Source organism: Panthera uncia, chromosome D1, assembly GCF_023721935.1.
Source record: "Panthera uncia isolate 11264 chromosome D1, Puncia_PCG_1.0, whole genome shotgun sequence".
Taxonomy (NCBI): Eukaryota; Metazoa; Chordata; class Mammalia; order Carnivora; family Felidae; genus Panthera; species Panthera uncia.
The window spans coordinates 106,529,833-106,545,206 of NC_064808.1; the positions used below are offsets into that span (position 1 = coordinate 106,529,833).

General features: G+C 42.7%; 1 long non-coding RNA gene across 1 annotated transcript in view; it reads right to left on the reverse strand.

Moving 5' to 3' along the window:
• LOC125915558 (uncharacterized) overlaps positions 1-15,374 on the reverse strand; it is a 98,158-nt gene that overhangs the window by 58,536 nt on the left and 24,248 nt on the right. Inside the window, exons 2-4 of the long non-coding RNA XR_007455693.1 lie at positions 12,993-13,279; positions 9,300-11,105; positions 7,939-8,031 (exon numbers count right to left, since the gene is read on the reverse strand). This is a non-coding gene — a long non-coding RNA (uncharacterized LOC125915558). The remainder of the gene's footprint in view (positions 1-7,938; positions 8,032-9,299; positions 11,106-12,992; positions 13,280-15,374) is intronic.

Consider the following 15,374-nt stretch of genomic DNA (forward strand, 5'->3'; position numbering starts at 1 on the left):
GGGTGATGGGTATTGAGGAGGGCACTTTTTGGGATGAGCACTGGGTGTTGTATGGAAACCAATTGGACAATAAACTTCATATATTGAAAAAAAAATAAAAAAAAAATAAAGCCCTCCAAATCAGACAATAGATTATGCTACAATTTTATTGTTGGTCTCATGGAACTTTTCCAACAATCTATGAAGTATTCTGAAGGTGTTAAAATTACATCCATTTGAACAACAGAAAGTATATGGGTTTCGATTTATATCTATCATGAGTCAAATGTTCAAACAATAGCCTTTTCTGAGATTAGTGCCACAACTGCAAAATAATCCATAACCAATGCAGCCTAACAGAAAATTCCTTACATTATTTTCTTATCAGAGAAGTAGGCTCTGCTTTGAGGGGGGCTGGGTGTTTTTATCTGCTTTTTCACTAATTTTACTAGGAAATAAATGTATAGTTTACTTCCACATATAAATTCACAAAGCCGTATAACCAAAGAGCAAGAAGGGACTTAAGTCAACCTCCTTGTTCAAGGTCAGTGGCAAAAATGGGACTATAAGCAGATCTGCTCTTCCTACTGTTCCATAAATCCAATTCAGTTTATTTAACACATGAATATTAGATACCAACTTTGTATAAAGGAAACATCTTTTGAAGCATAATTTTGTAAAGAACAATTGTCCCAAAATATCTGCCACAAATCTCTACTTCAATATGACACCATCTCTTGATAAAGTTTTTGTTAAAACAAAATGTATATCCAGTAGCAATAACATAATCTGAAAAGAGAAATTCTTTGTCCGCCCATGACTCATTCATTTGTCCAATCAATTATCAAGTATATAGCAAGAGTCTTACCATGTCAGGCACAACTAAGTCTAAGGGTAAGTATATCAACAAGAGATGGATCCTACCCTTGAGGAATTTACTGGCTAGTGGGGAGAGACAGAGATATCAACTAACGGCTAACAGCATACAAATTAGGATCAAGGCAAGGAAATGTGGAAACAGTGGTTTAACATTTAGCCTGAAGGAAGTCAATAAGATAACATTTGTGATGGACTTGGAAGTACACCTGGTCATCTTTCTTTAAGGTTTGAGTGCAATTAATGGGACGCTATCTCTGCTATGCTTGGAGTTACCAACCATCAGGTACTGTAACAGAAAGTTCACTCATTCTGAATCTCTCAGATTCTCTTCTCTTTCATATATCAAAACAGCAGTGAGTTTCAGCTTTGCCCTAACCCTGTTTCCAAGTGGAGATTTAAAACCTAGCATCAGCAGGCTGTGTTGGAAGCATGGTACTGGGGGTTCAGAAGTTATCTCAAGGAGTAAGGCAGCATCTACTCACAGCCATAAAGATTCTGAGGATGGAAGAACATATTCCCCAGCATTATGCTCAGAGAAGGGGCCAGGACTCTGAGGATCAATGCTCTGTCATTCCCTCACCTATGCATATTCATAAGGCATAAGGCAGTCCCAGAGTGGTGAGGTCAAGGCAGGTTTTTACAGAGTTCTTGTCACCTCAGGGGTTAGTGATTATGGAGTTCTCGCTGTGAAGGGAAACTTTTTAGGAATAATAGCAAAAACTGGCCAGAAGACTGTAGGGGGCTGTGCTCCTGCAGAGGAAACTTTTCCCAAAGGCCCTATGAGGACAGCTTAGGGTTCAGTTGAGATGATGTCTTGCCCTAATGGGCCCAGTTTTCAAGCTTCCCTGAGCCAGCTTTTCAGTTCACCTGCCCAGTTGCTTACAGGAGAGCTAGCTAGCTGCATTAGGACTAGTTCCAGGGTTTGCCACATCACAGGAACAGAGCACTCTCATTGCTTCTTGCTACAACTCAGAACTATTTCTGATTCCATGTCTCACTATGGCAATAAGAGTTGTCACCTTCTCCAGCACCATTATGCACCAGAAATGAAATCATAATTCAACCTTTCTTCCTGAAATAACCACAGATTCTTTTATGCAAATTTATCCAATCACTTTCAAGAACACTTGGATGCCATCACTAAGAGAAACTGGCTTCCATAAATCAAATGAAAGTCTCTATTCACCTTTTCTGCAGACCTCCTTAACACAACTTCTGTCTCTAAGCAGCATAACACAATGGTTGAAAGTGCTTCCTTTAGAGCCATATTCCTTGAGTTTACAATATTCTGGCTCCACCACTTACTACCTGTGTAAATTTAAATGTCCTGTGCCAACTCATTTGGAAAATAGATGTTACAACAGCTCCTGCTTCATGGGGTTGTTTTGGTACCTACAAAATAGATAAAGCATTTAGATCAGAGTCAGCATAATATAACTGCTAGTGATTATTATTATTTTAGTAAGAGCAACTAGAAGCTGTTTTCATAAGAGAGGGAAAACTGTCTGATAGGATGCTGTATTACAAAAAAGATTAAAAAATTGAAAAACAAACAACATTCAAGACATCTCAGAGGAAAGAGTTACTATAAAGATATGAATGTATTTGAACTTCCAACATGTATTTATTGAAGCCCTGTTTAAAAAAAAAAAAAAGGGGGCGCCTGGGTGGCTCAGTCGGTTAAGCGTCGGACTTCGGCTCAGGTCATGATCTCAGGGTCCGTGAGTTCGAGCCCCGCGTCGGGCTCTGGGCTGACTGCTCAGAGCCTGGAGCCTGTTTCAGATTCTGTGTCTCCCTCTCTCTCTGGCCCTCCCCCGTTCATGCTTTGTCTCTCTCTGTCTCAAAAATAAATAAACGTTAAAAAAAAATAAAAATAAAAATAAAAAAATAAAAAATAAAAAATAAAAAACAAAACAAAACAGGGATATAGTCACAAACAGACCACAATCTCTGCCCTCATGGAGCTAATACTCAATGGGGGAATTGGGGAACAGATAATTTACCAAAAACATAAGCAAAATGATATAATATATGAGCTTGGGATGAGTATTATGGAAAAAAATAAATGGGCATGATAATTCAAAGTTAGGAAAGAAGGTGTAACTTAGTTAGGGTGGTTGCAAAAGCCTTATTGACAAGATAGTATTTGCTCCAGGACCAGAAGGAGGGAAGGCTACAATCCATGCGTATAGCTGAGGAAATATTTCCAAGTTGCTTGCAAAGTTTGTGAGATAAAAACTTGGTGTGTTTGAAAAACAGCAAAGAGGTCAATATAGGTGGAGCAGAGTAAGAGAAGGAGAAACTGGTAGAAGATAAGGTCAAAGACTAGCAAGGATGGGGGCAGATAATATAAGATCTCATTAGCCATGGGGTAATGACTTTGGGTTTTACTCTGAGAGAGCTGGAAGACAAGCATAATTGTGACTCGAAGAGTCACAAAGTCATACTTCAGTTTTTAAAGGACAATTTTGGCTTCTGTATTAAAATAATAATAATAATAATAATAATAATAATAATAAAATTATGAGTTAAAGAGGAAGAAAGCAGGATACCAATGAGAAGGTGGCTACAATGTTCCAGATGAAGAATGATGGTATCTTGGACCTGGGTGGTAATTTCAGAGAGGATGAAAAGGAGTCTGATTTAGATATATTTTAAAGGCAAGGCCAACAGTACCTGCTGACATACTTGATATGAGGGTAGGGTATAAAACAAAGTGGGGACTCAAAAAACACTCCAAAATTTTAAAACCCAAGACCTGAAAAAATAGAATTTATATTTATTATGGGAAGAGGACTGTGGAATGAGAAGGTTGTAAGAGGATCACAATTTTGGTTTTGAATATAATGTGTTTGAGACGTTTCTTAGACATACCAGCAAAGGCATCAAGTGGAGAAATAGGAGACAGGAATTCAGGGGGAGGTCTGGGCTGGTGATTTAAATTTGAGGATCATCAGGGGAAAAGGTATTTAGGAGAGTGATAAGGGCAAAAAGAAGAGATGTAAGGATTGAGACATGGAGCCTCCAATATTTAGGGTTTGGGGAAACAACAGAAACCAGCAAGAAAACACTGAGGAAGAAGAGACTTGATCGATGTGGTATATTGCAAACTAAGTGAAGAAGATGTATCAAGGAAAGTGTCTTAGTTCTGGTTAGTATAACAGAATACCACACATGAGTGGCTTATAAACAATACAAATTTATTTCTCAAAGTTCTGGAGTCTGCAAGTCCAAGATCAGGGAGCATTATGGTCAGGTTCTGGTGAGAACTCTCTTCTGGGGTGCAGATTTTTCTTTGTATTGTCTTGTGGCAGAAGCAGAAAAAGGAAGCAGGCTCTCTCATGACTCATTACAAGGGCACTAATTCCATCTCTCAGGATATCATCCTCATGATAGCATCTAATCCTAACTACTTCCCGAATGTCCCACCTCCTAAAACCATCATAATGGGGAGTAGAGTTTTAACGTATAAATTTAGGGCATGATACAAACATTTACTCCCCAACAGTGAACATTTGCACTGATCTAAATATTATTCATAGGTCAAGTAAGATGAAGACAAAGAATAAAGAAAGAAGTCTAGTATTGCCCAAGGGGCTTAGCAATATGGAGGTGTTAGGTGAGCTTGAAAAAAAGAAGCCTGATTTGAGTAGCTTCTTGAGGTCATGGATGAGAGAAACTGGAAATAATGAATGTATCCCCGGTTTCGGCAGAAAAGGGAACAGAAACATGGAATGGTATCTAAGAATGAGGAATGGGATCAAGAGAGGTATATTTTTCTTAGGGGAAAAGCAATAACATGTTTATATGCTTTGGGGGATGATGCAGTCAAGAGGGGGAAACTGACATGCCAAGGAGGTGAGAGTGGCCAACATCCTAAGGAAGGGGGAAGGAACTGAATCTAGTGAATCTAATGGGATCTAATGTAAGGCTGGGGGAGCTGGCTTCAGGCAGGAGCATGGACAATTCCTCTCTAGGAGCAGCAAGATATATCTGCTAACTAATTCTGCTTTTTCGTGCAATAGGGAACAAAGGAATCTGCTGAGATGAAGGATCAAGACTAATACAATCAAGATGTATTAGAGACTTGAGGAGTGAAGGAAAGCTACGGAGCAGTCATGTAGGGGAGTAGACCAGGAAATACAGTAGGATGGCAGGGTGGCACTACTACCCATTTAATATTAGCACTTAGGGATTTCAATGAGACCAAGCAGCTGGAAAAGGTGGGGAAGGAAGAGGCAGAGAGTGAAGAGTTGGAGGGTTTGGTGAACAGTATAAAAACCCTGGTAAGGATTTTATACTCCAACCTACAAGATAAAGGGAAGCTAATCCTGTTTGTCAAGCAGGGCAGTGGCATAATTTAACGTGGCTTGTTAGAGAGAAAATTCTGGTCGGTAAGAACATGATGGGCTAAAAGTTTTTAGTGGAGACATGGGCTTTGTGGTATCTAAAACTCCTCCTTACAACCAAGAAAATATATAGTTTGCTCTGTAAAACTAACCCAGTAAATAAAAGATTTCCCAACAGAATATTGTTGAAAACTCCAAGTCAGTCATGAGGCCCCACTAAACTTTGTAACTAAATGGCTTTCTTAATTTTCCTAGTTTCTCATAAATATAGACCACGTGTTCTGGCACAAATCTGCTCTTGCCCTGCCTCAAGGTTAGCAGAAAGAAAATATTCTCCTATGACTTTGCTTGTTAAAAAGAAAAGAGCAAAGAAAATTCATTTGAGATAAACCAACTATTTCTCATGATGGAAAATCTGCATGATTATTTTGGACTTAATGTATTGCATTTGTTTCTGGCTGACTTTGCCTAAATTAGCGAAGCCTTTTAAATGACCAAATACTGCACATTTCACTTATTCACATACACACATGTGTACAAACACACACACACACACACACACACACACACACACACAGCATGATAGTGAATAGGATATAACATAAATGCACTAGGGACATAAAAGTTTAATTTTCCTGTAAAATAGAAAATAACTGCTTCGGGAACAGTTTTCCATTTGATAACTTTGCAAACAAATTTATGTTGACATCTATTTATTAACCGTTTTTAGAAATACTATTTTTAATGATAACTCTAAATACAAATGTGATTATGGTTCAGAAAGAGGGAAACATTTTTTTTCTCTTTGGCAAATTAATCATGCCGAAAACTGAAAGGATATCAGTTTTGCAAATTCCATGAGACAACATTGTTGATATCTGAACCATCATTTCAGTGAAAGTAGAGTCACGGAGGCTGTATCCTTGACTCAAAATCATGTACCATTGTTGGAGGGAACCCCAGAAACTCTCCTTCAACATGGTGATTGTCATCTGGGAACTGTACTTCTTTTTTTATTGATGAAAAGGAATGTTCAAACTATCTTTATCATGACTCCAGGATCTGACTTTTGTAGTCCAGCTCAGTTCTAAAATGGTCTTAATTCATTTGTCTCAGGTTACTTATCTTAGTCCTGAATACCCAAATAAAAGACACCACACATTAATTCTTTGATCATTAAAGAAAATAGGTCTACAAGAATGATATATACCAAACTTTACTAGCTAAGATAGTAAGCTTATCTCTTCCAAGTTACTAAAAGATTAATGCTTTCATTCAGCTTAATGGTCAACATGATATATGATGGGTTCCTAGAGAAAGAACAGTAATTTATGCTTGGATATTCAGGATATTTCTTTGTTTTAATCACCAGTCATTATAAGCATGTTACTGTCTATTGATTTATTCTAGAATATTTTTTGGTTTTTTTATGTTTTATATTATTTTTTTATGTTTTACACTATATTTGAGAGAGAGAGAGACAGAGCATGAGTTGGGGAAGGGCAGAGAGAGGGAGACAAAAAATCTGAAGCCAGCCCCAGGCTCCCAGCTGTCAGCACAGAGGCTGATATGGGGCTTGAACTCACAAGCAGTGAGATCATGACCCGAGCCAAAGTCAGACACTTTAACAAATTGAGCCCCCCAGACACCCCTAGACTTATTTTAAACTTGCAAATTAATATCAGACTCCAAAAGTACCAATTATTATGTAAGCCTTTATCTCATTCACAAGGTACATTTATTTTAAACAAAATTTATTTTGATAAAATGCTCTAGTCTTCTGTTTTCAGGAGCTACATAGAAGTAGAGAACCAACAGCTTCCTCGTACACAACTTAAGAACCTGATGCCAATTTAAAACAACAATTACATGGCCACTTGATCAACATCCATAAGCTCAGGGCAGTGGTTTGGAAATGCCAAATGAAACGAGAGCTCAACACGTTTAAGTGGTCACACCGTGACCTATCAGTATTTCCATCTACATGTCCAAATGACAACTATTAACAGCTACTTTCCTGTCAATTTAATGACTGCACAACTTGCATGAATGCAAATACAACATACTCTTTAAAGCACAGCTCATTCTCAAATATAAAATCTATGGAGAAAAATTCTAATTTCCATTTTAAACAATCAGCTGCACTCAAAGAGAGAATGATATTCTCCTAACTATAAGTAACTGACTTTCAAAGTCTACGATGGTTTTTCACCAATAGAGCTCAGGCGTGTTATCAAGAACACATGGTAAAGTCTTACAACAAGGGCAAAGACCTTTTCCTCTATATTTTAGGATAAAATAATGGCTATTGCCTTGACATGATGAATTCATTGTATAATTCTGACCTCTTAAAAAGGAAACAAACTTTCCTAGTATTCTTAGTGGCTAAATTTTGCAAAGGGAAAAATACATTTAGATAAATCTAAGAAATCTAAGGATTATCTAAGAAATTGCAGCAGGAAAAAAAAAAAAAAAAGGACATGACATTCAAATTCAAACTGTTCCTGAAATGTGACACCAGCTTTACAGGTAACATTACTTATATGTCAGGCTGAGTATGGCTTTTCCCCATTCATCTTGGGGACAGTGTGTTAGATGAAAGTAAGTGGGCTTTGGAGCCCATGGGAACCAAGTTATCAAAATGACAGCACTTACTAGTACTGTGATCTCAGAAACATGACCCACTCTCTTTTGAGCCTCAGATTTTTCAAATGAGAGTAAGCATACTTACCTCACCTGGAGGTTATGATGTGCATGATGCTAAGGATGTAATTCCAGTGCCAGCCAGGAACATGGAGTATAGAGGTAGAGGGCAGATGCAAGCCTATACCAATAAATAAATAGAGTTATAACTTGGGCTAAGGGCAAACTGGGATTAGCACTGGGTGAGCAAATAATGGGACAAGGACATACAGGAAAGAAAAAAAAAACCCATGTGAGTAGTGACTAGGTACTACAGACAGAAACCTGTTATTGAATGGATTTTCCCCCAAAATCCATACTTTGAAGTCCTAACTACCCATGTGACTGTACTTGGATACCAGCTCTTGAAAGGTAAACTGGAGGTTGAGTGAGCTCATTTGGGGGGAGGGACCCTAATCTGATAACTGGTGTCCCATAAGAAGAGAGTGGACACCTACATACACAGAAGGAAGACTACATCAAGACAGTGGGAAGGAGGTCATCCACCAGCCACGGAGAGAGGAGACCCACCCTGCCCACACCTTGATCTAAAGTATGAGAAAATAAATAAATCAATTTTGTTGCTTAAGCCACCTAGTCTGTGGTACTCTGTGATGGCGGACCCAACAAACTAATACGAAATCCCAACACTTACTCAGCAAGTGGTGTCTGAGCCTTTGTAGGAGTTAGGCACTGTTGTAGAGGCATAAGGAAACAGCCCTAAACAAAGCTAGTTTGGTATTTGGACCCCATAGAGCTGACATTCTGGCAGGGACTGCAGTAGGCAACAGACAGCAAGGAAGTAAGAAAAACAGACGATGCCCACGGCCAGGAAGAAAAAGAATGCGGGGAAGGGAGATCAGGTGTTTGGGTTGGAGAAGGAGCAGTATTGTTTTAGATAGAGAGCTAGCAGAGGCTCCACTGAGCAGGTGACGTCAGAGCAAAGATGTGACAGAAATGAGGAGTATGTCATCTGGGCACATGGGAGAACATTCCGGACAGAGAGAGGCAAAGCCAGCGCAAAGGCCTGAAGCAGGAGTGTGTGCCTGACATGCTCAGGGAGCAGAGAGGGGGCCGGTGTGGCCGCAGCCCAGTAAACAAGGGGAGGGGAAGAGGAGAAGCCTTCAGGGAGGTAGCAGAGGCTGGGGAGGGTAGCACCTGTGTGGTGCGCAGACGCAGTCAGGCGTCTGGAGACATGAAGAGCTGGGGGCAGAGCTTAAAGACTTGGAGGCCCCAGCTGCTTGTAGATAGAAGCCTGAGGCTGGCTGCGATCGCCCCAGAGTAAGGACGGGCGGAAAGCTGATGGCAGGTGGGAAGAAGATGAGGACAGACCAACACAGACACTGGTGAGCAGCGGCCCGGGCGGTGGGAGGAGGAAGCAAGGAATTTTTAAACAAAGGGAGTAATTACGTGTGTCTGTAGAATGGTGCCACGTAGTCCGCAAACTGGGGGTTGAGACTTCACCGTGAGCTTCAGCGAGGTGAGTGTCGTTCATTAATGAGATGAGAACTAGAACCCAGTGGGAGAGGAAGCCGGCTCAGGCTCAGCTGACAGAGGGAAGATCTGCAGGTGCTGGCACGTGCAACGCTAGGACGTAGGAAGACAAACAGGTGGTGGTGGATGGGAAGCGATTGCCCCCCGTGGGCCGGGAGAAACAGCCGCAGGTGCACAGGACGGCCGGTCCCGAGGAAACCCCCAGGTGTGCAGGAGAGAGTGAAACGGTGCGGGAGCCGCGTTAGCGAGATGGCTTCCTCCCTTAGGACCACGGCTCAACTGTGGCAACGGGACACCAGCCAGAGCCGTGGGGACAGATGTAGCAAGGTGGGCGGCTGTGGGGTTGCTGGGACTGTGTGTGATTGGCAAACACCGTGAAGATGCCCTACGTTCTGACTGTAGGACGGGATCACGGCTGGGATTTCAAAAGCGATGCACATGAGAAACAGAGCATCGGGCCCTCCACAGGGACCCCCATGTTGTCCTCTTAGAGCAGACATTCCCACCTCCTTCTTGCCCCCGTCATCTTCGTGATGCCTGGCAATCCCTCATCTGCTCTCCATTTCTATGATTTTGTCCCCTCGAGAGTATTACACAAGTGGAATCGAAAAGCGTGTGACCCTTTCAGGATTCGCTTTCTCCCCTCTGGACATAATTCCCTGGAGATTCGGTCCTGCTGCAGTGTCTATCAGCAGTGCGTGCCCTGGCACTGCTCACCGGTGAGCAGCCCACCGCACGGGGCTAGCATGGTTTGGCTGTCTCCCTATGGAAGGACACGTTGTACTAGGCTGCACAATGGCCCTCAAAGAAATCAAGCCCTGATACCTGGGATCTAACTCCCATCAATGGGATCTAGTTAAGGATCTTGAGTCCTGGGTTGTCTGAGTGAGCCCTACATGGAATCACGAGCATCCTTAGAGAAGCAAAGGGAGACTTGACAAAAGAGGAGGCACTGTGTCCATGGAGACAGACTGGGGTGATGTGGGCACAAGCCAAGGGAGGTTGGTGGCCACCGGAAGCTACCAGAGGGAAGGGATACACTGTTCCCTGGAGCCCTGGGATCTCCAGAGGGAGTACAGCCCTGCTGACACCTTAGTTTCCATGAAATGAATTTTGGGTTCCTGGCCTCCAGAACCGTGAGAGAATACGGTTTTGTTCTCATAAGCCACCAACTTTGTGGTAAACGAGCAGGTGTGCACACAACAGGTCCCCATTCCCATCTCCCTCGGACCTTGGAGTCTTCCTTCCCTGAGAAAGTCAGGGAAGCTCTGGCATTTCAACCTAGTTGACTGAAGGCAGCCACTGAGTCATTATTATGACCATTCTCAGTTCTCAAGGCAACATGTTAAATCACATTTCCTGCAGGAGGAACCCTGTATCCATGTCTGGCCTATCGTACGCCACTCTCTTTTGTTTAATACTCTGTAAATCCACACCCATACTTGTTCCCCAGTCTCCTACCAGTGTGAAGTGGTAATACCCTGCTACTCCCCTGCATGGGCACCTAATCCTGTATGGACCTGATCCCATACTTCCATTTGGAGTACACTGGCATTCCGTTATTTTCCAGGAAGTAAACACAGATAGCAGACGTGGAGGCTGAAGATCACTGCTCTCTGTCATGATGGTATTGTCTTAGGTGAAGCCATTGAAACCTTTTCTTGAGGGGTCCTGGGGGTGGGGTAAGACTATTTCCCTCAGACGGTGGGGGAGCTGCTTCTCCTGGCAACAAAACACAAGATAATCCACTCGTGAGGCCCTATGTTTCGCCCTTGCTTTCAATCTATCCTATTTCCTGCATATACCCCAGATACCCAAAACTGACCCTGAACAATCTCTGTAACTGCCCCCCATGGCCACAGTGACGACTCCACCTGCAATCCTCCAGTGTGCTGTCCTCCATCACTCCACACCAGCACCAGTGGTAACATGAGCAAATGTGAAATCGCCTCTTGCCACCAATGATCAATATTCTCTTCTGCCAACAAGGAAGCTACTTATTTGTATGTCCACCAGAGAGCAGAGTAGTCCAGTCTGAGAGTCCCATCTTGAGGCAGTTTCCTGAGGCCACTCCAGGTACAAATTACCATTTGTGCATAACTGTGACAGGAGACAGACTGCACACCCTAAAGCAGTGAGTGGAGAGCACTGCAAGGGTAAGGGAACCTCCAGGAGATGGCGGAGAGGGCAAAGTGGCCATGCTAAGCAAAGGCAAGATGTTTCCACTAAGAAGAAAGTGCAAGGAAAAGTGGTTCCTGATCCTGTGAGATTTATCTAGAGATGAGGGTCATGTGGGGAGATGTGATACAAAGGAAAAAGACTACAATAGCACCCCACCCAACCCTGTTATCCATGGGGATATGTCCAGAGACCCCAGGTGGGTACCTGAAACTACAGATAGTACAAATACTGTAGTGGCCATGAGGGGTGCAGGCAGCATGCTCCCACAACACTGATGAAGGGGTACAAGTTGCCGATTAAGGGGGCAGGCAGCATACTCCCACATCGCCGATGAAGGGGTGCAGGACGCCCATACGCAGTTGCAGTCAGCACACCCCACTATGCCGATGGAAGGATACAAGACACCGATGTGGGGGTGCAGGCAGCAAATCCCTTCATTGCTGATGAAGGGGTGCTGGTGGCTCTCCCCCACATAGCCCATGAAGGGGCAGAGACGGCTCACTCCTCCATGGCCCATGTAAGTGTGACATCACTACATAGCCCATGAAGGGGCTCAGGTGGCTTACCCCTCCATGGCCCATGATGGGGCACAAGTGGGACACCCTTACATGGCCAATGGTGGGAATGCAAGCATGACACCACTTCATCACAGATGAAGGGATTGCAAGTGTGACACCCCTCCATCGCTGATGGGGGAGTGCAAGAGCATCCATCGCCGATGGAAGGGTGTAAGGAATTGAAATGAGGCTGTTAGAAAGGACAAGAATATGATTCATGGACTGTAAGAGCTGTTAGGGATGTGGTGATGACAGTTATTAGTAGGGCTCAGCCATTGGCATACGATCTTAAGATCTTAATACCAAAACTATGCAACCAACTCCTAACTTAATACTGGGTTAATTTAACAATAGAAGCAATAATGCTAGTATGAGTAACAAGAAATTGTTCTCCTTGCACAAGGTTATATCAGAGCAGACAACCCGATAGTTAACACTAAGATAAAAATAACCTATGAACTAAATATCAAACCAATTTTTGACCCAACACAGGTATACAATCAAGGAAATATTAAAAGAAGCAAAAGGGACTCAACAAACACAATCCTGACTGTTTACCAAAATCATCACCTCTAGCATTTCTAGTATTAGAGGCACTGCCTGCCCAGTGACATTCATTAAACAGCTGTGATATCCTGACCTTGCAAAGGTAGCATAATCACTTGTTCCCTAAATAGTGACTCCTATGAATGGCCACATGAGGGTTTTACTGTCTCTTCCAATCGGTGAAATGGACCTTCCCATGAAGAGGCCCGAAGAGACTACACCAATACAACCAATAGGGACAACAAATCTTCCCTGGGCCAACAATATAGATTGGGGTGACTTCAGAGAATAAAATCACCTCCGAGTGATTTAGATTTAGACTTACCAGTCAAAAGTACAACATCACTTATTGATGCAAATTACTTGGTCAATGCTGTATGTAGTATACATGTACCCTGTCGTAGTTTCCTTTGGGGGTGGGTGGTTGCTTTCTCCACATTTAGGGCAGGGTTATTAAATGGTGGTGGTGGTGGTGGTGGTGGTGGTGGTATTTTCTCCTCTTCTATAAAGAGTCTCAAGGCGACCATTTTGTGGGAGCCAAGTGGTAGCTGGGCTTCTCCTGGGATCCCTCCCTGCTTCGGGTTCCCTGTCAGGCTTCCTAGCAGTGGCCTACTGGAAAAATAAGAGAAGGTGTCAGAAGATACTCGGGTAACCCAAGATGATAATGACGAGCCCATTGAAATACCATCAGAAGACAATGGGACAGTGCTGCTGTCCACAGTTACAGCCCAGTTTCTGGGAGCTTGTGGGATGTGCTATAGGAAGCCAGTGTCTCAGTGGATGAGAGGTGTCAGCTGGTAGAAGAAATTCTGCATGTCTGTAATAATGGCTGGGGAAATCTGGTGTATGTGTTCAACTATCCCAAAGATAACAAAAGAAAAATGGACTAGACAGAAGCCTGCTCCTTCAGCAGTCAAAGTGAAAAGAGCCATTCAGGAAACGTCTGATTTAAGAGTGGCAACACACACACACACACACAAATAAAATAATAAAAAAATAATAAGAGTGGCAACACTCCTCCATCACAGTTGGGGGGTGCAAGCATGACACCCCTCCATCGCCGATGCGGGTATGTAGGATGGTACCCCTCCATCCTTGAAGGGGGGGGGGTGCAAGCATGACCTATCCCTACCCTAACCCTAACCCTAACAGATGCCTGGTTCTTATGCTGTGAAAGTTTAAAAAGGCATTCAGGAAACTTCTGATTTAATTAGCGACATCACTACTCCATTGCCGATGGGGGGGGTGTAAGCGTGACACCCCTCCATCGCCGCTGGGGAGTGCAAGATGACCTACCCCTACCCCTACCCCTTATCCTAATCCTAACCCTTACCCTTAACAGATGTCTGCTTCCTCAGCTGTGAAAGTGAAAAGAGCCACTCAGATAATGTCAGATTTAACAGTGCCATCACTACTCCATCGCTGATGGGGGTGCCAATGTGACACCCCTGCATCACTGATAGGGTGCAACAGCGACACCCCTCCATCACCCATGGGGGGTGCAAGTGTGACACCCCTGCATCACCAATGAATGGGTGCAATTGTGACACTGTGCATCGCAGATGAAAGGGTGCAAGCTTTACACCCCTGCATCGCCGATGAAGGGGTGCTAGTGTGACACCAATGCATTGCCGATGAAGAGGTGCAAGCATGACACCTAATGCCATTAGTCTCAAACTATTCCAGAACAGAGGAAACTAAGCTTTCAAATTCATTATAGGAGGCCACCATTACCCTGATAACAAGACCAGTAAGGACACTACACAAAAGGAGAACTACAGGCCCATATCTTTGATGAACACAGATGGGAAAACCCTCAACAAAATATTAGCAAACCAAACCAAGACAACATTTAAAAACATCATTCACCATGATTGAGTGGGATTTCTTCCAAGGATGCAAGGGTGATTCAGTATTCACAAATCAATGTGATACATCACGTCAGTAAGAGAAAGGATAAAAATAAAACTGTATGGTCATTTCAACAGATTTACCTGACACCTGTCAAAATGGCTATTATCAAAAACAAAACAAAAAACAAAACAAAATCAAAGTGTCGCCTGGGTGGTTCAGTTGGTTAAGCATCCAACTCTTGATATCAGTTCATGTCATGGTCTCATGGTTATGGAATGAAGCCCCGCACTGGGCTCCATGGAGCCTGCTTAGGATTCTCTCTTCCTCTCTCACTACCCCTTCCCCTTCTTGTTCTCACTCTCTCTCAAAATAAATAATAAAAACATTTTTATTTTTTTTAATAAAAACATTTTTAAAAAGACAAGTAATTGTTGGGGAGGATGTGGAGAAAAAGGATCCCTCGTTACACACTCACTGTTAGGAATGCAAACTGGCACAGTCACTGTGTAAGACAGCATGGAGTTTCCTCAAAAAGGTACAAATAAAAGTACCCTATGATCCAATAATCCCACTATTGAGTGCCCAAAGAATACAAAAACACTAATTCAAAAAGATATATGCACCCTTATGTTTATTGCAGCATGATTTAAAATAGCCAAGATATGGAAGCAATCCAAGTATCCATCTGTAGACAAATGGATAAAGTATAGGATGGAATATCACTCAGCCGTAAAAAAATGAAATCTTGCCATTTGCAACACGGATGGACCCATAGGGCATAAAGTTAAGTGAAAGAAGTCAGAGAAAGAAATACCATACGATTTCACTCATACATGGAATTTAAGAAACAAAA